The sequence below is a fragment of the Rhineura floridana genome, chromosome 2 (assembly GCF_030035675.1).
Source record: "Rhineura floridana isolate rRhiFlo1 chromosome 2, rRhiFlo1.hap2, whole genome shotgun sequence".
Taxonomy (NCBI): Eukaryota; Metazoa; Chordata; class Lepidosauria; order Squamata; family Rhineuridae; genus Rhineura; species Rhineura floridana.
In genome coordinates, this window is record NC_084481.1 from 85,204,027 (window position 1) to 85,230,463 (window position 26,437).

The following is a 26,437-nucleotide window of genomic DNA, read 5'->3' on the forward strand; positions in this document are numbered from 1 at the left end:
ATCATATTCTCACAGTGGCCAACCAGATTCATGTGGGAAGCCTGCAAGCAGGACAAGAGCACAACAAGCCTCTCCCAAAACTGGTATCCAAAGGTATAATACCTGGGATATGAGAGGCAGTACACAGCTACTAATGGCTTCTAGTCATTATCCTGTGTGAATTTGTGTAATCCTCTTTTAAAGTCGCCCAAGTTACTACATCTTGTGGTAGCAAACTCCAAAGTTTATTAGGCATGACAGAAGAGGATGGATGCTGCCTATTGCCTGGAAGATAACAAAGACTGCACCGGTGAGCATGGGCAAAGATAACAGTTCCATAATGTCACCACAGAAAAAGCCCTCTCTCTGATCATCACCTGCCCGAATCAATAGCAAACAAATGAATCTCTCCTTCCCAGTTGTTTTAAGCCTTAATTTTAGACCTTGTTTGGATCCCACTTCTTGTCTCCAATACCGTGCAAATCTTTTTATTACAAAAATAAACATAAAAATAAAAAAGCTGAATTCAGCATAGACCTCAGATTTTGATGTGGTTGTGATATTTCTTGTACATAAAGGAATTCTACATGGGTATACTGGATTGGTTGAGATTATGATGGCATTCATACAATTGCTGAAATTAATCTTTTGCAGCATTCATCACTAAGTGTCATCGTCTTGGTAATGGATGGGTGCGTGGGTGGGAGCTGCCATATCATTAGACTACAACTCTTATGAGGCCAATAAAACACTTGTCAATGTGAGATCTCTTGTATTTCATAGCATTTGTCTGGACTGTGACTAATATTTACACACATTACATTTGATACTCAGAACATAAATAGCATGCAATAAACGTTAAATTCTGTTATCTTCTGTTAGATGCATGCTATAATGTTCACTGTTTTCATACTGCTTCATTTCTAGGCAACGAGACTAACAATGAATTTAGTGATAAATAACAATAGACCTGCAGCAGTTCTAAACAGTTCACATATTTCAAGCCACGAAAAAAGTAGCATTATTCTGGAAACCTGACAGCAGCTTGTTTTACTGAAATAAAAGATGGCTGCACTTAAAACATGACAAAGGTACTTTTATTTATTTATTTCCTTAAGATATATCCCACGCCGTCGACATAAATTTATATTTCCAAAGTGGCTAACATAGTAGTAAGAAATAATAAAACTATTTTTTTAAAAAAAAATGAAAATAGTAAAATAAAGATCACAAAGTAACACAACAAACTAAAGCAGCAAATTCAAACTGATGGTAAAATCAGAATTGTTCTACGTTAATACTGCTACCATCACATGTTCTTGAAAACCTGGGAAAACAGATTTTTTGTCCAGTGCCTAAATGATAGTGATGGGGTCTCCAGGCCGATCTCCCTGAAAAGCACTTTCCAAAGGCAAAGAGCGCCCATGAAAAGGCTTTCTCTTAGTCACCATCCACAATGCTTCAGATGTTCTCTGTTGTTATGTTCTTTATAAGATGACTTCCCAAGGATGCAATGCTTACGGAAAAGTATTACTTTGGGGAAAAATGCGAAAATGACAATTGGAGTCATATAAGTATGAATGAATAGTTAGTTTGCGCATAACCCACCTGTTGCTTTATTGTGCCCTCCTCCCTCCCTCTTCAGTATGGGCATTGCTAGTCACCTCTTAGCGTCCGAGTAGGATTGTTTTTTGTGAGGATTCTGATTTCCGGATCCCTTTGGTTTTGCCTATGCCATACTGCTTGGGTTAATTCAATTGGCTCTGGGAATGATGAGGTTAGCTTGTTTGGCTGGCATGGAGTTCGGGCAGATGAGGAACACAGGGGGTAAACAGCTGGTATACTAAGGCATTCTTGGGTTAAGGGTACCCTATAGGGAACTGCCAGCAATTCATGCCTGGTGAGGATCTGGAGGGTGTCCTTGTGGGTTTGATTCACACATCAGGGTGAATGTCAGTTTGGCAGGGCCAGGTTATGCAGGTTGGACCCACACCCTAGGCTCTTCTAGCAAGAAGAGAGAATTTCATCCCCATTCTTGATTGGGGAGCCACAGCCCATGGCTGATTGACATGCCCGGGGGAGTGTAGGGAAAGGTTGTTAATCCTCACCTGCCCGAATATTTTGAATTTGGCTGATTTGGTTCTTTTGGCCACAGGTCCTCCAAAGTTGTTATATTTTCAATAAATATAACATTATTCCAGTCTTGGTGTCATGAATCTTCTTTATGGGCATGGTGGCAATGTGGGATTGCAGTACAAGGTGGTGGCTCCCATACTGCTAAAGGTTTGTGTGAATGGGCCACGGTTTCCATGTGGTTAAGATGAACATGCAAAAGTTCAGTCATCTTATAATATTGGATATGGAACTACTTCCAAAGTAATAAAAAGGGTACTTTAAATAAATAACATTAGAGTGTTGAGTCATGCTCATTACATTACATCTACCATATTGGGTTCTTCTCAATAGTCTTAATTTATTTTAAATTAATTTTTTTTCATCTTAGATCAAGGATAGCCAACAGAGTGCACTCCTGATGCTCCTGGATTACAGCTGTCATCAGCCCCAGCCAACATGGCCAATGGTCAGGGATGATAGGGCTTGTGATCGATCAACATATGGAAGGCACCACATTGGCTACCCCTGCCTTAGCTCTGTATTCTTTTATACTTTTTCTTTGAGCATTGTTTCTTTGGCTTTAAGTCCACTATCCAACTTAAATCATCATTTTGAATTCTAATCCTGGCTTCTATAACCACAAGTGTTTCCAAATATCAAAATGGTTCTGCTTCAAAATAGTGATCTTTTTATTGGCAGAATGCCCTCTTAAGCTAAGCAGAGTATCACTTGCATTATTCATAGCATATGCGCTGAGCTGTTTCCTTTTCACCTATTGATTGGTGTGAATCAATCATGTTTTGTAGACATGTCCTGTGTTATTGATTCTGATTTCGCCTCCTGTCTCATTTGCCATGTTTTTAGGGTGACTGTTTTGTTTTTGTTTTTCCTTTTCCCCAATTGTAGAGCAGGGGGAAGATTTCTTGTACATGTTGTTTCATGTAGCTCATTTTCTTTCCTGGCTTTTTCCATTGTGGGTAAGAATAATTAAAGGGGGACAATACAACAAAATTAAAATTCTATAAAATATAAAATTATCCCATATCAGCTTAAATTAGTGGGGACTAAGGGCACAAAATGTTTTCAGTTTTTGGAGTAAATCTTCTGATATCCATCCCTTCACATTTCTGATACCTATATTTTAAGGGCTATAAGTTATATTGTGAGAAGTGTTGCGACAGATGCATGCTATAATGTTCACTGTTTTCATACTGCTTCGTTAATAACTAAATGCCTCATCATATTCTAACCATGCACTGCCCATGAATTCAGTATAGGCCTGGTGAACTATGTCAATGTATTTCATCAGGGCTGCCCCCTGAGCACTCCCCTGAGCACTTTCTAACAGCACTCCCTCATAAATAAGAAATCTGGCCAACCGATCGGACCAATTCCGATCCACTTTCTTCCTCCTATACTTTTCCTTGTTTCTGTCATCAGTCTTAGCCTTATTCACTGGCTCAGCTTCTAGAAACGACAAAGAAAACACATCTACAAACTCTCCCTTCCATATCTTTTCCTTCATGACTGGCAATAAATGTATCCCAACTTACTAGATGGCTTACTATATGGGAACCCAGTGCCCTTCACCGCTGCATAAGGAACCTCTGTTTCCTTTGACCCACCATCAGTCTGCACCCCAACTGCCAACTGCCCACTAACTATGTCATCACACCCAGTCTGGGTTGCTATGATTTTTGCCTGGAGAATAGTTGGCTGAACTACTCCTGATGTCTCCACCTCAGTGTGCTTGCCACCATCACCTACATTTCCCCGTTCTGCTGGTGTAGAATATGGCCAAGCCTGCATACTGCCCCAATAAGGTGTACCCCATGGAGAGGGCAGGCCTCAAGCTGGACATCCCCATAGTTGTGTATGTGCAATAAACTCACTGGAGAGCGCCTCTCTCTGTGTCATATCCCCTGGGTGTCTAGCTTCCTCCTGGTTTGCCAGCTAGTGAGCCTTCTGCAGACGGGGTGGATTCCCTCTGCTTGTTGAAGCCTTCAAAGCATCCATACATGCTGAAATGGCAAGCAATGCCTGTTTAGTGGACATCTTCTGAGCCTTCGGAGGCTGCTTACCTGTGGCCCTCTCCATCACATCCATCCTGGTTAGGATAGCCCTGAGAGTTGGGTCACAGAAATTTCCATGAAGCACAACCTGACCCGGGGGTTGCAGTTAATGCAGAATGCTGTGGCATGATTGCTGACATGAGTGTGACCCTATCAGCACATGATAGCTCTTCTCTGAAATCTGCACTCATTGCCGATTTACTACCAGGCTAAGTTGAAGGTGTGCTTTCTATGTTACAGGTTCCTCATAGTACTTGCTCTGGTCTTGTAAGAAATTGTTCCTTTAGTGTGGCAGTACCTATGCTTTGGAACTCCCTATCTACATTAGGCAGGTGCTTCATTTTACTCATTTGGACACCTGCTAAAAATATTTTTGTATAGGCAAACCTACCCAGACATGTAGAAGCTATTATGTTTTTTAATCTGTTTTTAACTCATTGTTGGTTTTATTATTGTGAATGATTTTAAATACCTGTTTTTACTTTTTGCTACTAATTTTATTGTTTTAATTCCTTCTGTAAGGAATCTCCACAACACTAGGCTTTCTTCCTACAATAGCTTTCTGGTGACTGTCCTGTCCTGAGGGCACTAAAACCCTTCTTGCCAGAAGCAAGTAGTTTAGATTAAATGTTCCTTACTCAGGCTGTCTAAGCAGGTGAGAAGGAATAATCCCGTCACTTCAGCTGGACCTGCAAACACTCTCAGTTAGCTAAGAGTTCTATCTTAATTTCCAATCGCAGAACTTTTTTTGTTTGAGTGGTATGCGCCAAGCAACTGTGGTTGATGCTTAATGTATCATGCTTAATGATGTCACTAGGGCCCACCCCTATGACATGACTGGGGCATGCCCCATGACATCACTAAGGCCCGTCCCTGAAATCTCAGGGTTTGGGATGCTTCTGACCTGGCAACTCTACTCCCAATAAATCTTCACCCATTAACCTGTCTTCCCGTCTGCCCTAAACCTCCAGCTGTAAACCTAATTGCCAGATGGCTATGGAAGCCGAATGGGCCTAGCACCAATCAATAAGCCCCCAACCGGCCTAACTGCCCCCAAACACCAAACCTCAAACTGGGTCTACTCTAGTCCAGAAGGGGCACTTGAAATGCAGTATTGAGTCCTACTGTACTAGGCTGCAAAAAAGGCTGAGCACAGCAGCAAATGAGGCCTTACTTCAGAACTTCCCAATGAGAAGCACATGGTTGGGCTTGCATACAGGCTGAACTCAGGCCGCTATGGCCTGTTCTAAAAGCACTCCCACAGACAAGTAACTCTGTGATTGGGCCCACTTATAGGCCCAACTGAAGGCGCTGAGGCCTCCTCACAAACACATGCACATGCTGGGCACACGTGACCAGGGCCTGCTTACTGGCTCAGGACCCCTAAGCCCCATTGTTGTCTGTACCCCACCACCGGTCCTCACAATCCTCCTGTCCCAATATCCTCCCTTACTTACAGAAATGTGGGGGGGGGTGCAAGGAAAGAGGGGAAAATGTTGCTGAATACAAATGGGGGGTATCACTGGAGGGGGTTAAAATTATGTTTTTAAATTGTTTTTTGTGTTTTAAAATTTGTATATTTGTTTTATTGTTTTTAATTGCTGTAAACCGCCCAGAGAGCTTCGGCTATGGGGCGGTACATAAATGTCATAAATAAATAAATAAATAAATAAATAAAAAATAAACAGAATGAATGAATTATTTTATTACAGTCACAGACCAGATATTAAAAAAGAAAAACAGCATGAAAGATTAAAACATTTAAAAAACAATACTACCGAAATTCCTACAATCCACATGAATAATTATTTAAAAAGCGGACTGATAGCATTTTCCCTATTATTATTATTGTTATTGTTATTGTTATTTAGGAAAAAATAATAAACAAGAATCTTCACATCCCCTTTGCTGTAGATGAAATCCAATGACTAAATACATACAAACTTCTCTGAGACGTTTTATTACTGTTATTGAAACTTTCCTTCTGTCTGTCTGTCTCTCTATCTGGTTGAGGAGGAAAAGTCCTCAAGATTCCCTTTGGAGTTTGACAGAGCTGCCACCAGAATTTCAACAAAAGCAAAATTCAAACTCACTGAAACCTAATCAAAGTTCTTTGGAACAGGACATACTTTGGCACGGTCGAGAGAAGTGCCAATTGAAGCCAGACCAGGGTCATGAGTGAGTTGTACCTGAATCTAGTATTGGATGGTGTAATCTCCACCCTCAATATTCCTAACGTCAGTGGCTTGAAGTCAAAGCAGATGTGAATCAAGCAGATAGGGCTGCTTGGCTGGCCAGGCAAGAGCAGAAGGTCAGGCCTGAATTCAGAGCCTTCATCCTCTTTCCCTATCACAAATATAACTGATGATGATAATGTGCTCCCTCCCTTTGCAACTGATTACACATGATCACTTACTAGGCTAGGTATTCACCTTAGACTTCCTGGTTCAAGAGTCAGAAAACACATTGAAAATGAAGAGCACCTTGCAAAAATCAGAAATACCTACACGAAAACATTACACTGGGAAGAACATTATCAGACCAGCACCTGCGCTAGCTTTTCCCCATGTTAAAAAGTGATTAAAATAATTGCTTCTAGGGCACAAAATGAGCTTAGTGACTACTGGAATACTACCGCATGATGTTACTGGAGAGACAGGGACAGGTAGAAAATCTACTGTTGCCTATAGAATAAATGAAGCAGATGTTAGGCAGTTGCGAAAATCTGTTGAACTGCATAATGTCATTTCCTTTTCTTTATATTAGTGCAGCCAGAGAACTAAACTAATCCCTTCCCCGTCCAACTCTTTCTTTTTTAATTGACTGTTTTTGTGGGCTTATGTTGCCTAACCTGTAGCTATTCAAGCAGATGAAGGTAACATGAATCTTTTATTTAGAAAAAGGTTCACTAGGCAGCCAACTTACCAGGCTCACTCAGCCAACTGTGCAAACACCATTTCTGCACTGTGAATATAGTGACACTAATTGTTTTCCCATCAAACTAGAAAGTGAGCTTATGGGGAGGAAACAAAAAAAGAAAACGATTTCCAGAAGCGTTGTCGTGTTAGTCTGTTGCAGCAAAAACAGTGTGTTGTGACACCTTAAAGACTAACCATATTATGATGGCATATGTTTTCATGGACTACAATCCACTTCATCAGAGGCATGAAGCACAATCCTGAATTGGCAAGCATACATACACATGGGATGCATGTGTGGGTGTGTGAAATGTAGAGGAGTGAGTTCAGAGGGAAATGAAATGCAGAGGAGAATAGACCACGAAGATTACCTGACAGCAAAATAAGTACAGTGATCAATTAACAAAGTAGTGATGGCGCTAACCCAAACATCTTGGCAACAGTAATCTAATTAACATGTATTTTCATCAATGATAACACATCCCTGCCTTTTGATCATTTCCTTTCAGCCCAATACAGCCATAATACTCCAAGAAACAATTAATGGTGAAATATTCATGAACTGCATTTGGGGGCTCTTTTTATAGTTAACTTTATGCAAATGGAGAATTTTAATAATTGCAGATTTTAAAGAAAGCTATAAAAGGTGTATAACAATTCTCTACACGGCCACAGGAGATGAAATGTTTTGGCTTCTCATGCAGAACTGTTTGGACAAACTCTGCATGAAATGTACACTCCATAAATTTTAATTTTGGAAAAGAAAACAGGGTGTTTCAGAGAACAGTATGGAGAAGAAGAAGAAGAAGAAGAGGAAGCAGCAGGAGGAAGGGATTTAGCAGAAAGAAACTAGAAACCCATAATGGTACTTTTTCAGGACACTGAAAATCTTTGAATGGAAGCAGGAACTCCAACAATTAGCAGAGTTGGGAGCACATGAGAACACAGCTGGCCCCAAACTGGCTGCCCATTTGCTACTAGGCAAAGTTCAAGGTTCTAGTTTTGGTGTACAAAGCCCTATACAGATTGAGACCAGGATACCTGAAAGACCGTCTTATCCTTTGTATACCCAGTCGATCATGGCACTCTGCAGGTGAGGGCCTCCTACAGATACCATCTTATCAGGAGGTCCGTTCTGCACAACATAGGAAATGGACCTTTCGTGTAGCGGCACCTACCCTGTGGAACTCCCTACCCTTAAATATTAGACAGGCACCATCTCTGTTATCTTTTCGGTGCCTATTGAAGACCTTCCTCTTTCAACAAGCCTTTTAAGTTGAGACCTTATCCCAGTCTGCATCTGTGTCAGATTGCTTTTTAATATGTTTTAAACCCATTTTTTAAAAAACAATGTTTTTAACCTTTTTCTATTTTTTAAAGATGTCTTGAAAGCTTTTTAAACAAAATATTTTTAAAGATGTTTTGTTTCAATGTTTATTAAAGTCTGTTTTTATGATGTTTTAAAGTGTTTTTTAGTGTTTCTGTTTGCTGCCCTGGACTCCTGCTGGGAGGAAGGGCGGGATATAAATCAAATAATAAATAAATAATAAATAAAACACTTTGCTACCTGAGACAGAGTAATAAATGGTACCCTCAACATCCCTCCCAACTCAACTTGGTGGATAAGATCCAAGACTGATCAAGTTATTCGGCACTAGGGGATGAAAAGTGCTTCTCGCCTTCTCTTTTAGTAGAAATCAGTCAATCAGTTGAGCAATCAATCAACAATAAATTAAATAACTAATAATCTGCTGTCCTTTCATGACAGCCCAAACCAGCTGCTTCACTCTGTCTCAGAGCTTGGAAAAGTTAATTTTTTGAACTACAACTCCCATCAGCCCAATCCAGTGGCCATGCTGGCTAGGGCTGATGGGAGTTGTAGTTTAAAAAAGTAACTTTTCCAAGCTCTTCTCTCTAATAGAAGGGCCAGCCCTTGCGAGGATATTCCAGACCAGAAGACAAAGGCTTTAGATAGATTTTCTGAAAAAGCTATGGGACTTTTGGAACCACCGTAACAGGTTATAATTGACTGACTGACTGATTTTATAAATGAATAGGGTCTTTTGTAACCTGAGGACACTCAAGAAAACAAAAATGTAAATCAAAATTCATTTTAAGCAGCTAAAGCACAACAGATGCTATGAGGAGAACTACTTGATACATGTAGTTCTGTGCTACAGTTGCTGAGGCTGCAGTTTGACTCTGCCCACCTCCAATACACACAATTTGCTTTTATCCCTGCTGTCTGCCATGTGGGATGGTGGACTGTTTGACTATATAAACATAAAGTCTCATTGGCATGTGGAACTAGCTATGCTGTTCTTTGGATCATGGCTATTAACTTTTTCTATTGATTACTCATTCCATGCATACTTCTTTCTTTCTTAAGTTACACTTTTTATTTTCATTTCTGCTCCCTAGGTAGGATGAGCAAATATAGAGTTCCAGTGTTCATTATTTGAGTGGTAACTGTTGAAATGGATAACAGTCCATACCGTCTGCAGTGCTGCTTTAACTATTCATGTTCTTCCATTGTTATCTCATTAAACCATGCTGCAGGTATGCTAGTTAAATTTAATATGGTGCCAGTGTCACACACTGATGTACTCTGGGTCCACTGCATCTAAAACTGTTGCTCTTCTAACAGTGCACATATTGCTGCTTCCATGGCAACACCTAGCATGATGTAATGTTTCCATCGTTAAGATTCATACTTCTCCAAGAGAGAAAAAGAGAGAGAGAGAGAGAGCACACACCAAGACTTGAAATCATAGTTAGATGATTTAAAGTTAAATACTTAAAGACAAGAAGTGCTGGTGGGAAAGGAGAGTTATTCTAGAAATGTGAATTTACAATCAACAGAATCATAAAATAGCAGAGTTGGAAGGGGCCTAAAAGGCCATCGAGTCCAGCCCCCTCCTCAATGCAGGAATCCAACTTAAAGCAAACCCGGCAGGTGGCTGACCAGCTGCCTCTTGAATGCCTCCAGTATTAGAGTCCACAACCTCCCTAGGTAATTGGTTCTATTATGCTCTAACAGTTAGAAAGTTTTTCCTGATCTTCAGTCAAAATTTGGCTTCCTGTAACTTGAGCCCATTATTCTGTGTCCTGCACTCTAGGATGATCAAGAAGAGATCCTGGTTCTCCTCTTTGTGACAACCTTTCAAGTACTTGCAAAGTGCTATGCATGGTAGACAGAAGAGCTATTATTCTAGATTGTGCTTTCATGATAAAAGAGCAAGAAGCTGATGGAAGACAGGCAGATATAGTAAAAAAGAAAATAACTATTTTTGGGTGGAAGAGGTGGGCAGGTGTGCAATGTGTCACGAAATCAGGACTCAAAGCTGAGTGCACATAGATAAAAAGTCACCAACTAGGAACACACAAGCTTTCCATTTTCTCAAATGGGACTCAGTTGATTTCAGTTGTTTGATGAAAATTTGACTCAGTAATTCTAGGCATGTCCATTTGCGCTCAATCACACATTAATTGGGTTTTTAAATGATTAAATGCCTCTCTACCCCTGTTTTTCAAATCATTTTTCATTTTGGGATGGGAGTCAAGTATCAGTGCAGATAAAATTCAGGATGCACACAACTAATTGCAAATTGGCAAGACCTAACAAAGTTCAAGTGCAAATGTGTATTACAGTGAACATCAAAAATAACTATGTATATTGATTAGTTCTTTCTAGAATAGCACCTATAATTTACTACTTTTTTTCAGATGGTGTTAGGAAAGTTTTCAGATAATTACTTTCCCCTAGCAAGGGAGATCTGTGAGAAAATGGGGAGCAGTGTTACTAAGAAGTTTGGTTCAACTGGAACTCTGTATGTGGCCCAAGACTCTACCCCCCTCTCTCTGTGTGCATGCAAGATTTGGTTCTGCTCTGAGCAAGTACTGAATCTGCCTTTGTCACCCTGATGGATGTCCCTTATTGGGAGAAGGACAGAGGGAGTGCGACTCTGTTATTCTTACTTGATCTCTCAGCGACTTTTGATACCATTGACCATGGTATCCTTCTGGGCTGACTTGGTGAGATGGGTATTGGAGGCACTGTTTTACAGTGGTTCCGATCCTATCTCCAGGGTCTTTTTCAGAGAATAGCATTGGGCAATTGTAGTTTGGCCCCTTGGCAGTTGTGCTGTGGGGTGCCACAGGGTACCATCCTGTCCCCCATGCTGTTTAACATCTATATGAAGCCCTTGGGAGCAGTCATCAGGAGATTTGGGGCAAGGTGTCAGCAGTACGCTCTATTTCTCTGTAACATCTGAATTGGGAGAGGCTATGCAAGCCCTGGACCACTGCCTGGACTCGGTGGTGAGCTGCATGAGGGCCAGTAAACTGAGTCTGAATCCTAACAAGACAGAGATGCTGTGTGTTGGTGGTTCCCGAGCTTGGATAATTGGTCAGGTGCCTGCTTTGGATGGGGTTGTACTCCCTCTGAAAGAGCAGGTCTGTAGTCTGGGGGTGCTCCTGAATCTATCTTCGTCATTAGAGGCCCAGGTGACTTCAGTGGCTAGGAGTGCCATTTATCAGCTTCTTCTGGTAAGACAGCTGTGGTTGTTTTTGGACCAGGATAGCCTGACCACTCTTGTCCATGCACCAGTAACCTCCATGTTGGATTACTGTAATGTGCTCTATGTGCCCTTGAGGTTGGTCTGGAAGCTGCAGCTGGTGCAAACTGCAGTGGCGAGACTGCTCATTAGGGCAGGTTATTGCGAACATATCACCCCGCTGCTAAAAAAATGGCATTGGCTATCTATTAGCTACTAGGCTAAGTTCAAGGTTCTGCTTTTGGTATACAAAGCCCTATACAGCTTGGGACCAGGATACCTGAAAAACCGTCTTACCCTTATATACCAGTCAATCACTGTGGTCTGCAGGTGAGGGCCTCCTGCAGATTCCATCTTATCTGGAGGTCTATTCCGCACAACATAGAAGCAGACGTTTAGTGTAGTAGTGCCTACCCTTTGGAATTCCCTCCCCTTAAATGTTAGACAGGCACCATCTCTGTTATCTTTTTGGTGCCTACTGAAGACCTTCCTCTTTCAACAAGCCTTTTAAGTAGAGACCTTATCTTACTTAAGTATAGACCACCCCTTCCTCCATCTGGAGCAAAAAACAAGTCGAGGGTGTGCCCTGCCTTATCCGTCAGGCTGGTGACAACTTAAGGCAGCCCCATGGTTGTCATGGAAGCCATGAAGTCCTGAGCTGGAACACTAGAGGAATCCTCAGCATGGACATTGAAATCACCCAGCACTATCATTCCAGGCTTCTCCAATACCACAGTCTCTGCCAGCTCGGTCAAAGAAGCTGCCAGGCAGTAGGGTGGACAGCACACCAGCAGCAACCCTAGTTTACTGTCTCCTTGGCTCAGCCCCAGGTGCAGGCCCTCATAGCCAGCTCCAAGACAGAGTGGTTTCCTAGTGACAGAGATGGAAGTTCTGTAGACCATGACAACTCCTCCCTGTCCCTGAAGCCTGTGCTGGTGTTGCACTAAGTATCCAGGTGGGCAAAGCTGGGTCAGATCAAATCCTCTCAGCTCACCCACCCAGGCCTTGGTAATGCACACCAAATCAGCACCTTCATCCATGATCAAATCATGGAGGTGTGTAGTCTTATTGCATACTGATCTGGTGTTAAACAATAGCACACACAGGCCAGTGGGCACAGCAGACGAGTAATGAGGAACCCATCCATGAGAGAAGTGGCAGCGAGGAACAAGGCATAGATAGCCTTGCTCTTCTATGATAGAAGACCATGGTCATCACCTCCCCACAACTATACCTCCCTCTACCCGTGATCACTAAAATTGGGGTGGCATCACCCATGCTCCTCCTTACTGAGACTCCTCCTAAGCACCTGATTTTGACAGAGCCCACCAACAAAACCTACTTGAACCAGTTATCCCAGTAGGCCTCTGAGAGAATTGGGAACAGTCAGACCCACTCAATATCTTTCACACAGGGCACATCTCCTCCTCCCCGTCTCACACCCATGGAGGGTAAACCTTCTGCTAGTTCTCTCTCACTCTGAAGGTAACTGGCAACTTTCTCCTGTTGTTCAGTTCACTGCACAAGCTCTCACCCTGTCCAGGAACTACACATGCACCATATACCCTCCCCACTACCAATCTCTTCCAGATTGGTTTTTTTAAAAATAGAAGGGAGTAGCACCCTCACCCTTGGGACTTCCTAAGGAGCTTCCCAAGCTTTTTTAAAAAAAATGTTTTTAAAGATGTTTTGTTTTAATATTTTTTAAAGTCTGTTTTTATGATGTTTTAGTTTTTTAATTCTTTGTTTGTCACCCTGGGCTCCTATTGGGAGGAAGGGAGGGATATAATTCTAATAAATAATAATAATAATAATAATAACAATAATAATAATAAATAAGTAGAATGAGTGACTCAAACCTGAACTTACAAGATCTGAGCAGGGTGGTTTATAACAAATGCTATTGGAGGTGGCTGATTCATAAGGTCGCCATAAGTCGTAATCAGCTTGAAGGCACATAACACACACACACACACACAGAATGAGTGGCTAGTGGAAGAGTACATGCTCTGCATGCAAAAGGTCCCAGGTTCAATCTCCAGTAAGGGCTGGGAAAAACTCTTACCTGAAAAACTGGTTTATTGCTGGCAGTTGACAATATTGAGCAAGATTGACCAATGGCCTGGGTTGGTATAAGTCTTTTAGATGTTCATATTTCAAATATTTCATATTTTAAAAACATTGAAACTAAGAACAGGCTGATAAGATCTAGGAAAATATACAGGAATATCTTCCTGATAAGCAGAAAAAGTACTGAGAAATATTTAATGACTCAGCAGTAATCCAGGCTTCAATGTTATAATTTTATGTCTGTTACAACCTGCAGGAATGCAAAAAATGGAAGTGCTAATTAAAACTTTATTAGGTAGAAATAAATCTGTATCTGTAAGAGTGCCTCTTCTTATACCTGGGGGGAAGCTTATTTTAAATTCCAGTGCTCTTGTGACTTAGAAGTTATCCTCTAATTTGGAGCCAAGATAGTAAGAGGTACAAAAACCTTGAGAATCCAATAATGTCTTTCTTTTTTATTAACAATGAATAATGAGCAACTCGGAGCACTTTACAAAAAAGTAACTAACTTTCTCCACAACGCTTGACATTTTACAAGCAGCTAAGCTTTTGCTGAAAGGACCAAATCATGCTTTTATTTATTTTATTTTATTGATTTTTGAATTAGTGTAAATAATGTACTGTTTTCATACCTAGTATCTGTGATAATTACAGCCACAGCTTAAAATACAGTAATATTTTGGAGACAGTAGTATCTTCATATTACCATCGTATCTATCAGTTATATTCCAGTAATGAAGAAATATGCCATTGATCATAAATGAGCTATTTGATGTCTTTTTTCCTATCAGAGGAGAATGGTATGGTGATGGGTAGAGGAGCAACTGCAACATATGAAGCCTTTCTGGCTGACTTCATTCCCCCCCCATTGACTTCAGTGGGAAGGAAATTACTTTGGCAGCCCCAGATGATGTAACTCTGGGTCCTTTTCAGGGACATATTGGGGGAATGAGGAAACTTAGGATCCTGAGGATCCACAGCCTCCCCCAATGCGGCCCTGAAATTCCCACCAACACTGCCAGTGGGATATCTACATCACATATAGAGTTGGGATGAGGAACCTGCTGTTGGCCTACAACTCCCATAATCTTTCTCTGATCATTGGCCATTTTAGCAAGGGCTGATGAGAAATGTTCAACAACAACTGGAGGGCCACAGGTCCCCCAACTCTGCCATGGAGCTTTCTACTGGTGTATTGAGTGTCATCCAGCTGGCAGCTCCCTCTCTTCTGGTGGACTGGCATTTATACTGCTTCCTATAACCTCTCAGCTAGCTGATTACTGGATTTTGGGTTGCTGTGTTACTTTTACTATATTTAACCATCTTAACAATTTGCCAGCTATGCACTTCTCAGTATCCTATAGCCAGTACAATTATGGTTTTCAATTTTTGCTACTTTTATGAAATTAGCAACCAATCTAAACCCTGGGCAGTATTCATCTGTCATGTCCTGTCATTGCAAGGATTTTGGCTTGTGCAACAGGACTTTCCCCATCTCTCCTCCCCCCACAAGCACCCAACACCCTCCCCAAATCTGCTCCAGAGGGTTGGGGAAACCCCTAGAAATATTAAGAGGGTACAGATTTAGAGGGTAGGAGAGAAGGAGAATGTTCTGTTGTGCAAGGATAAATCCTTGCACTGATAGAAGGAGAGATTTAGTGCTACACTGAATTCTTCCCACTTTTTGCCCTAACAGATTTATCTAAATCTGGTAATACAATAACTAATGGATTAAATTTTGATAACCCATGTCTTTATTTATTCCATTTCTAAATTGCCCATTGATCAAAATCCTCTGGGGGGGTTTACAAAAACAAGCAAGCAAAGTACATAACATAAATACAATATAGTCAATAAAACAATCCCAGCAGAAATGTCATATTCCACCAGGAGTAGAACTGGCAATGCTCTGGGGCTGTTAGGTTGGGGCTGCCCTGATATGGTAATTTGATGAGATGTAGATATCTGATGTGGACTGGGAAGCAGCACCAATGCTCTGGAGTTTCTTTCTGAGATAGCCTGTTCTCAGGCTTGTCTCTGGAAGCTGATAAACACTTCGTTTTTCAGAAAAAAAAACTGGGAACTGCTGATAACATGTCTCGATCATGTTTTAGTGTTTGTTTGTAATCTTGTTTTTAATTATTTTATGCTATGTTTTGATTGCTTGATTATGTGGATTTTGTTTCTAAATTTTCAAACCATATGAACATGCTTTCGGGGCTTTTTAGTTTAGAGAAAAGATGAGTAAGAGGTGACATGATAGAAGTATGTAAAATTATGCATGGCATGGAGAATGTGGATAGAAAAAAGGTTTTCTCCCTCTCTCATAACACTAGAATTTGTGGGCATTCAATGAAGCTGAATGTTGGAAGATTCAGGACATACAAAAGAAATACTTCATCATGCAGCTCATAGTTAAACTATGGAATTCGCTCTAACAAGAGGCAGGTATGGCCACCAACTTTGATGGCTTTAAAATAGGAACAGATAAATTCATGATGGATAAGGCTATCAGTCACTAGTAGCCAAGATGGCTATGCTCTGCCTCCAAAGGTGGAGGCAATATGCTTCCGAATACCAGTTGCTGGAAACCGCTGGAGGGGAGAGTGCACTTGTGCTCATGTCCTGCTTGTTGGCTTCCCATGGGTATCTGGTTGGCCAGTGAGAACAGGTTGCTGGAGTAGATGGGCCACTGGCCTGATCCAGCAGGCTCTATTGATGTTCTTGTTCTGTAATAGCAGCCTAGATAATTTAAAATAATAATAAAAACACAAAAACCCTCCAAAAATGAGGTTCAGCTTGTTTTACTTTAAGGGAGAAAATGTTGCTTTAGGCTGTAATTTGACACACAGTTTTTGGAAACCATTGATCTCAATGGGACTTACTTCTGAGTAAATATACATATGATTGTACTATTCTTGATACAATCCTTTTCTATAGTCCATTGTTTACAGATCCTCTGTTACATTTGGAACAGACACAAAACATTTTTGTTGAAACCTAATGATTGAATGTTCTAGATTTAAGGGAGCCATGTGAAAGGATGAAAAGAAAATTCTGACTTGATTATATAGACTGATTCAGTGTTTTAAGGTTTAATAAACCAATTGATTTTATGGCACACACATTGAAAAACTACCTATTGTTCTGCAGTAATGAAACAAGGTGTCTGAAAATCCTGTCCAAGCCCATTCAAAATTAGCCAGGTGGCAAACAGTTCTTTCTTTTTCCTTGCATCTGCTCAGTTGCAGCTCAAGACAACTTCCCCCAGTCCCTTCCCCTTGACATACCTTAGCAACAAGTCAAAGTCGTTTGACTTGCCAGGCCACAGCTGAAGGAATGTCTTTCCAGCCAACGGCCTTTTCATATTGCTTTTTCGGTCTCGGCTTGCCAGCTTGACTAGTTATCCTTAATTATCTGGACTAGATGTTTGCTGCAGATCTGATTCAATCCAACACCTGGGTTCACATGCTATCATTGTTCTCAATTAGAGTGGAATAAGAAAGAGCAATGGTGTATATGTTATGCCATGCCAAACTGTGTTTGGTAAGGACACATTTTTATTTTGGATTTGTGTAATTGTTCGAAGGCACACACCCAGAGTAATATTATGTGTGAACTATTTCCGTGGCAACTGAACGCTTCTTTCAGCCCTCTGGGACTCCCAACCAGTTCCATTCTCTGTAGTGGCATCTTCAGGGAAGGAACTGGGGGGCAGAATCCAGGGCCTAACCCAGCAGAAGGAGCAGGAAGGTACAAAAACTCAGCAGGACTTACAGATGACATTTTGAAATATTTCTTTATTACTGATGTATGTAACAAATTTATAAACTGCTTCATAGCATGAAGTGATGTATGAGATAGAAACATAATCAAATGCAAAAACACAAGCTCTAAAAACAATAACTTCATTTCAACAAGCCCTAAAAACAGAAAACCATCACTACAAAATCTAGATAACAATAAAACCCTTTCTGCAGATGCATGCTTTTAGTATTCCATGAATGACTGGGTCACACTCTTAAGCAAAAATGTCTTCAGGATGTGAACTAGTACGTGTTGCCATCTAAATATCGTGGAGGCTGATGATTCTGATGTTAGTGTGGCAATGAGTCTGCTCCGGGTTTTAGTTTGAACTTTCAAGGAGCTGTCCAAGGTGCTTCTCCTCCCATTGTCTCTGCCAATTCTGTCTCCCCAAGTAACATTCTACAACTCCCCACCTGCAGTGTGGTCTTAAACATGTTCTCTCAGAAGTAAGTCCCATTGCATGCAATGGGGCCTACACCCAGATATGTATGAATAGACTTACAACAATAAAACTAACTCATATATTATAAATATCATTTGATATGAGTGAATATCAGTTTACACAAGTGGCCCTCGCTCTCTGATTGTTTTAACACTGGAGAAATGTACACAAGATTTCAAAAGCAGGGATTTTTTTGCATGCCCAGTGCATACCACACTGTCTTATATATGGGGATTAATGATTTCTCTGGGTTGGGCATTTTAGAAGCCTTAGTTAGAGATCTCACAGACAACAACATGTCATAGGAAGTTCTACCATTTCACCTTGAGGAGTTCATATGTCAAAGAAACCCACACCTTTCACATATGGGACTCTTTTCAGGCCAAACCTTACATTGTATCTAATCACTGGCTCTTCCTTACAATCTTGCAATCTATTTCCTTGTGGTATTTTCATCCTTTCACTTCTTTGCAAGGTTTCCTTGGGTGACATTTCCAGGGCATTCATTTCAACCCAGTGGCCTGCTGTTGGAAAACATTTTTTTTGACTGTCAGGTAAATGTGGTTTCACATTCTAAAAGAGCAAGTAGAAATCCAGAGCAGAAAATACCTGTGGATTATAATGGGTGGCTAATTCTGTGGGCATTTTGGAGCTGCAGGTTCTGTTCTGTCATATGTTATATAGCTGAAATGAGAATAATCTGTTACAGTCTATAATGTGGCATGAGGATCTTCAATATGAAAACTTTTCATTAAGGCATGGGGACAAAGAGCTGGTAGTGAGATTAGGGATATGCTAGAATTCTGCCCAATTTGGATTTGGTACTGAATTTCCCATTAGTTTGTTTATTCTCTGTCATTGTGGATGGGATTTTTATGTAGCAACTTCCCACGGCTATTTTTGAAAAATGGATATATATTCCTCTAACATATTGATATTAGGAACAATAATTGCATCAATATTTCCCTTCATTTATCTATATTTGCTTTCAAAACATCAACATTTCCTTTAAAATATCAATATTTTTGCGAAGGGAAAAAAGTATAGGTAAAAGCAGGGGCTAATGGACAAAGAACGAACTTGAATCGATACCAGTCTGTTAACTTGACAGAATGCTTTTGAACTGGCACTGGCCAACACATCCCATCCTTAAGTGAGATATAGTAAGCTCCAAAGGTCCACTCTTGATCACACTCAAGACACATTTGCAGCCATAGTCGGGAAATGAAGAGGCGAGACAAGATGAAGTGTCAGTAAATCAAGGGCCACAATTATTTAAATAAAGCCAATCGCTAGGTTGCATACAAAAATGATCTGCAGAGGAAAGTGCAGGACTTAAATCTACCCAATCAGGTGAGGACACCCTGCCATGGAAAAGGGGGTGGTCCAAGCCCAATCCCCTTATCCAGGTCCCCTCTCTGCAGGGTGGTTAGGGAGGCCTTCCTGCTCCCCCCCCTCAGGGCCGCACAACTCTGAGTGGGTGTTACAGGTTTGCCTCAAAGGTGAGCCTTATCCTGCCAACAGGCCTCACAACCTGGAAGGCAAGCCTCAGGTCCCACCTATCACCTTAAAGCATGCCTAAGGGTGCTCACCAAACCCTACCCTGTGAAATTCCCACACATATCTACCACACAAGAAGACAAGCTTCTGCGTAGTCCTTCTTTCCCTGATAATTACATGTGATATTGTCCAGGATCTTTTTTAGGAACAATGTGCAGAGTGTATACCCTTAAAGTGGGCAAAGGAGGGTTAACGAAATGGACCCAGAACCCTTCCTTCAACTACTTCCTTATCTGTTTTCTCCTACACCACTAGCTGCATTCCAACTACCAATTTCAGATTCCCTGACTTGTAAGGCCTATGCTCCCCAACAACTGGAATCCCCAAACCAAAACAACAGCCTTCCTCCAAGTAAACTGCATCCTTCCGCTTAGGATACTGATGGAGCAAAGGCAAAAGTTGATGAATATTAATCACCCTTTACACCCTTTACATATAATACGCACTTTTCAATGTTTTTCAAAGCATTTACCAGACAAAGACACACTTTGTATGCATCTTGTATGTAAACTACATACATGCACTTCCTGTGCATTAAAAAAGCACTGCAAAATCCAGAGAACCATGTGATCCCTCTGGAAGTTGCATTCTTATCTGCAAGCAGGTTCAGGAGTGTTGCATTGGGTCAGTCCAGCACAAAAAGTGAGCCTAATGAATTCCTCTGTTGTTGTTGTTATATTTCTTACTTGCCCATCATCATAAGGTCCCAGTGCAGATTACAGCAATGTAAAAATACAATATTAAAATCGGAACAATTGGCCAGGGTAAAGACGTGCATTTTCAGCATAGTCATGACAGTGGGTCTCCACTGACAAACACTGGTCAAGCCACTGTTGGGAACTGCCTCTGATACATCAGTCCTCTGTTGTCAGCATACAACATCAACATTCCATACCTAGTGGAAAGTTTGTGAGTGGTTCATGATTCTTGTTTTTTGCTTGAGACTTGGGCTTCTTTCTTATTTTGGCACAATGTGGAGTCACAAAAACTCAGTTGTAATTGCTACAGACGCTTGGATGAAAGGGCTAAAAACCTCAAGCAGAGTTCAGCGCTGTCAAGTCAGATCAGTAATAACAGGACCTGACAGTCATTTGGCTGAAGTCTGCCCATTTGAAGCAAATGATAATTTGTTGTTTCCACAGGACTGAAAAGGAGTAAATGGCATGCACTTAATCTCAGGGGGACCAGCCCGCAACAGCCTTTCTGCTTGTCAGGCTATGCTCTATTTCTTCTTATCTATGAAGCTTTGGACTCTCTAGTCAGCCAATGCAACCAGAATTTGCAACCTTTATAGGAGATGAGAGACATGGACCTGGTATTGTAATTGGAACTGCTTCCCAGTTCCAGTACATACCAGACAGGCACCATCTCTGTTGTCTTTTCAGTGCCTTTGAAGAACTTCCTTTTTCAGCAAGCCTTTTTAAGTGGAGATTTTTATACCAAACTATTCCTGCACTGGGTTTGAAATGGTTGTTATATATGAAATTGCTTTGTGTCTTTTTTTTTTTTTTACATATGAAATTTTTTTAGTTGTGAGCATTTTTATAAGAAGTGATCCATAAGTGGAAATAAATAAATAAATAAATGGGAGGACTTTTGTGGCACCATCACTGGGGACAAGAAAAAGGCATCTGGAACAAAGTGGAGATAGGGAAGAATGTTGTTTTGCCCAGATTTGTAAGCAAACTGACCTAATTTGCAGCTCCTGGACTAATACATGGATCAAAATGTTGTCATCCTTCAGATGTTGAACTTCTCTGAATTTTGTAATACAGTTCTCAGCTCAATAACTGTACTCAGCTCAAGACACATACCAAAATGTATTAAAATCATGTATTTTAGGATACCTTAGAAATATGTACATGGAGATAAAATAGTATTTAAAAACATATTTTGTACTCATTAAATTCATATTGTTTGTGTTTTTTAAAAATATTAATGATGAAATAATGAACTTATGAATGAACACATGCAAAATTGACATGAACCATAAATAGACTGATCTGTCTATCTGTAGAACAAAGGATGATATCCAGTGTTAGTGATACATAGAGGTGACCCATTGAAATTAATAGACTGATTTTAATGGGTCATCATTGAGTTGGATATCAACCAAAACCGAAGTACTAATAGGTTAATGCCATGTTTCCAAAATGCACTGGCTCTTCATGGGAGTGCAACCTCATCCAGAACTCTGAAGACTCCATCCAGATCTGCAAAGTTACCAACCCACAGTATTTCCATTTTAACTGGATTACATTTCAGCATGTTTGCCCTCATCCAGCCCAGTACTGCCTCCGGATTCCTGTTTAGAGTTTCATTGGCCCCCTGGATTAGATGCTAAAAAAGAGAGGTAGAGTTGTGTAGCATCTGTGTATTTATGATATTTCAGTCTAACATCAAAATCCTGATCTCCATTCCAATCTTGGCAAGTGAGTGAAGAGCCAACTCTTCCTTTCCCATGCACAGTTGCAATTAGTTTCCTTCAACCCTGTAATCAGTTACGGAAAAGCAAGTAATGTAGCTGCCTGCCATGAATTTAAGGGCATGCCTAATTTGCCCCTCAGTGTCTTAAAGTTGTGGTTATGAGGGCCTTTTGATGCATCCATTCATTCTCTGTGTTAGAAGAAAACAGGCCTATACCTTTATCAGATGGGTAAGAAGAAATGTACAACTAATATATATTTGTTTTGTTGTAACAGTTAACAGATTGACTGATAAAAGATGAAAAACTATGAATGCTGCCCCTTAGAACATGCTAGAAATGCCACAAGGGTGGCTAACTTTTTGTGGCCCAAGGATCACATTAGCTTTGGCCAATGCTTCAGGGACCACATAGTAACAGTGGGTGTGGCCTCCCACATGCACACACACACACGGGTCACACATATAGACCACATGAGAAGAAAAGTTATTGCCCACTCCGTCCTCATCAAATGATCAATCTGAAGACTGAAGGAGAGGGGGTAAATTTATGGTTGCCATATTCCAGTTCCACAAATCCAGACAGGCTAATTTCATATTATACAAATTATTTGCTAATTATGCAAATTAAGCATATTAATGATTACATTGTCCAGTTGTTTTGTTTTTGTGCCTAGTAATTACCACCAAAACTAGGAGGTGGACATGAGGATTAAAAAAAACACCCTTACATTTTCAGCCTTAAATGCCTAGACTCTAGTTTCCAATACTATGGAATATTTACTTGTTAAGAGGATTGATATCCTGCCCTTCCACTGTTAAAAATAGAGTGCAGGGCAGCTTACAAACATAATAAAAACAATAAAAATACACATTCAGTATAACACATAATAAAACATAAAATAGAAACAAGCATAAATCAAGTCAATGCAGCAGTATAAAAATCCAGCATAAAACAAAAAGCCAGCAAAACATCAATTAAAAACAATATTGTGACCAAAAGTTAGGAACTGTGAAATGAATATTCCACTACAACTTGTAACACAGATGAAATAAAGATTTCAATATTATCAATTCAGTCAGTCATCTAATCTAAAGAGAGTAGTGTCTGAGCATGTGAAAAGTGTCTTTAGTACGCTGATTCGTACATACCAGATCAAGACGAGGACAAACACAGCCTTCTATGACAAAGAAACCTGTGGTTTGGCACTGGTGCACTAAGCGTGCAAGGCCAGGAGCTCCTAGTTAGTAACCAATCCCTGTCTTGAGTATTCCTCTGGGTGTAGGGCAACATTGTCCACTCTGGTGAGTTCCTGCACAAAAATGGACTACTACAGAGAGTGATTTAAAGCTGCACTGTAAACAATGAGACAACTTATTTGCACATTGCAAAGTCAAAGCTTATGAAGGAAACATTTTATTTTTATCCACAAAAGTGGAAAGAGAAAAGCTTACTATTTGCCATTGCTCATTCGTGCCAGATGCTTTACTGAATCATCACAATAATAGTAATAATATAAGGCCAATTATAGAATTTCTCAAGTCTTAAGCACTTTACAAACAATTTAACACTGCATGCAAACAAATCATGTTAATGTATCATTAAGGTAATGAGTTAGAGAGGCATAGGAACTAACTCATGCTGTTGTCCTGCACTGTGCTGTAACAAGTTTCTTCCCACTCTGCTCCCCACTGTTGGCCCAGCAGTCATGGTAAACTTTCACTTTTCAAAGATTTTTTCTTCGCTTTTAAAACCATTAGTGATGGGGAAGAAAGCACTTTTGATATAGCTGCTATTAGAACAGGAGCTCTCAACTACCAGTCTGCACAGACTGATGCCGATTGTCAGATTGTTTATTCTCGGTCTATGAAAATGGAGCTGCTTCAGAAATGGAACAAAAGTTCTTATTCATCTAGCAACAAACAGAGGACTTACTCACATGGCCCTAAACAATGGCCTGAAAGACTGGGAGGATGTAGAATCATAGGGTTGGAAGGGATCTCAGTTTCTATCTGCAAATGCAGAAAACCTACTATCACAATACCTCTGATAGGTGGAGATCTAGCCTATAATGGAGAATCTGTCACTTTCTGAAATAGTTTGTCCCACTGTTGAACACCTAGTATTCTGAGAATGTTATTCCTAATGTTTAATCTAAATCCTTTTTCTTGTAATTTGAACCTATTAGTTTGGATCATACCCTCTGGAGTCACAGAGAACAAACTTGCTCCACTGCCTATGAAACAGCGTTGTATGAAGTATTTGAAGATGGCTGTCAAATCACTTCCCAATCATCTTCCTCAACAGGCTAAATATATCCAATATGTGGGCTGAGTTAGGTGAACACAAAAGTATACTGTTACCAAGTGCACAGTTTTCCTTGAACACACCACTACAAATGTTTTGGAGAGGTGGCCAATAAAGTGCAGTCAACTGCCTGAGCACCCTGAAAAATTTAGATTTGGAGCGTATGCAGACCCAATCATGTGGTCACTATACTATGTGTGCTCCCATACTCCACATTCTCTTAGTACCCACTTCAGAATGCTGTCAGGATTGCATAAATCAGCTGAGAATCTCTTGCTGTCAGGTGGCTGTTTCTCCATGAACAAAACCTTGCTTCCACACAGCAGAGTTGGGCTGAGCTCAACGGACACTCGGTCAAAACAGATGAAACTGTAGGTGTATGCAGAAATATTACAGTGAGATCTGAGAGGATAAGTATGGTTAGTCTGCAGCACCTAGGCACAACCAGTTTCCTGGGATACGTTGGAAGTCTCTGTGGTAAAGTGTTTTATTAGCATCTTCTCTAATCCATCAGAATTTATTCTTTCCAAGCCCATGCTCAAGTAACCACATCTGGTAAGTTACAGTGATATCATCAACTGATCCTGAACTCATGCTCCATTCTTAAGAGTTCTTTTTAATGATCCCAGGTTTGAACCCTGTACTTAGAATTTCAAGTCATGGGCCCAGCAAGCATTACTTTGTTAGGGCTACTTTGGGATTTATCTGTGTTTTTCTTCAGCATATCTTTGCGGTCCCATCGATTTATCCCCTTCAGCCCATTTTATTCCAGTCTGTATTGCATATGTAGTCCACATGCCTTCAATTCCATACACCAAGCTTCTCAAACCTGGTGCTTTCCAGTAGGGCTGTGCACAAACTCCCTGCCCCACCCTATGGTTCACATTTGGGTTTCCCCAATCAGGCCGACCTGCCCTGTGGCAACCTGAGGATCACCTGCCCCCATCTGTCCCCACATAAATTCAGGGACAGAGCGAATGTTTAATTAGGGATTTTAAAATCCTAATTAAACATACGGTTGGGGGGGAGGAAGGAGGACATGCTGCATCTCCTTCTTCCCTCCCAACTGAGAGCAGGAGGGTTTGATCCTGCACAGTGCTGCTCCTTCATGAGGGGCTTTCCAACCTCCCCTGCTACCCAGCACAAAGGGGGTTTGGATTGCTCTACTAGTCCTTGCATTCATTTGATCCCTGGTATTTCCAGGGAGGGCTGGAAATGACTCCTGTCTGAAACCCTGGATGTACTGAGCTGGATGTACCAGTGGTCTGACTTGCTATAAGGCAGCTTCCTGTCTTCATTCACTGCTTACATTATGATGACCACGGCTGGCTCCAGGCATGCCAGGGCCCTTGGGCACGAGCCTGCCCTGAGCCCCTCCGCTCCCCTTCCGCGATCCATGGCAGGAGCGCGGATCACAGGACAGGAGCTTCCAAGCCGCCCGCCATCCCCCTGCTACCCCCTGCTTCACCTACCTTTCTCTGCTGTTTTTTTGCGGCTGTGGGTTACCATCAATCAAGATGGCGGCCGAGGTTTCCATAAGGGGCTGAAGCCTCTGCCACCATCTTGGTTGATGGCACACATACGCGCACATTGCTGCCATCAACCAAGATGGCGGCAAAGGCTGCAGCCCCTTACTGAAACCTCGGTCGCCATCTTGATTGATGGCAACCCTGCGAGCACTGCAAAAAAACAGCAGACAGAAAGGTAGGTGAAGCGGGGAGATGGCGGGCAGCTTGGAAGCTCCTCCTATCCTGCAATCCGTGGCTCCTGCCACGGATCGTGGAAGGGGAGTGGAGGGGCCCCTCGGGGGGCTCTGTAGGTCTAGGGGCCCTCGGGCCAGTGCCCCACGTGGCCGCCCTTTAGAACTGACCCTGATGATGACAGCTTCATGCTGTCATTCATTTTACAAGCCTTCTGAGAGATCAGAATTTTTAAAAGAAGTGGGCAAAGGCAACTCTGGTGTTTGTTCCTTCTTCATAAATATTTTCTGTCTCAGTTTTTAACATTTGCATCCTGATGCATCTTATTCATCCAAGAAGACTGCAATAGCCCATTTGACATTTTCTTTTGATAGAAAACCATAGGTATTCATGTTAACTTGCTGTAATGCAGTATAAAAGCAGTTCTTCTTCTTCTTCTTCTTCTTCTTCTTCTACTACTACTACTACTACTAGCTAGATTCTCCT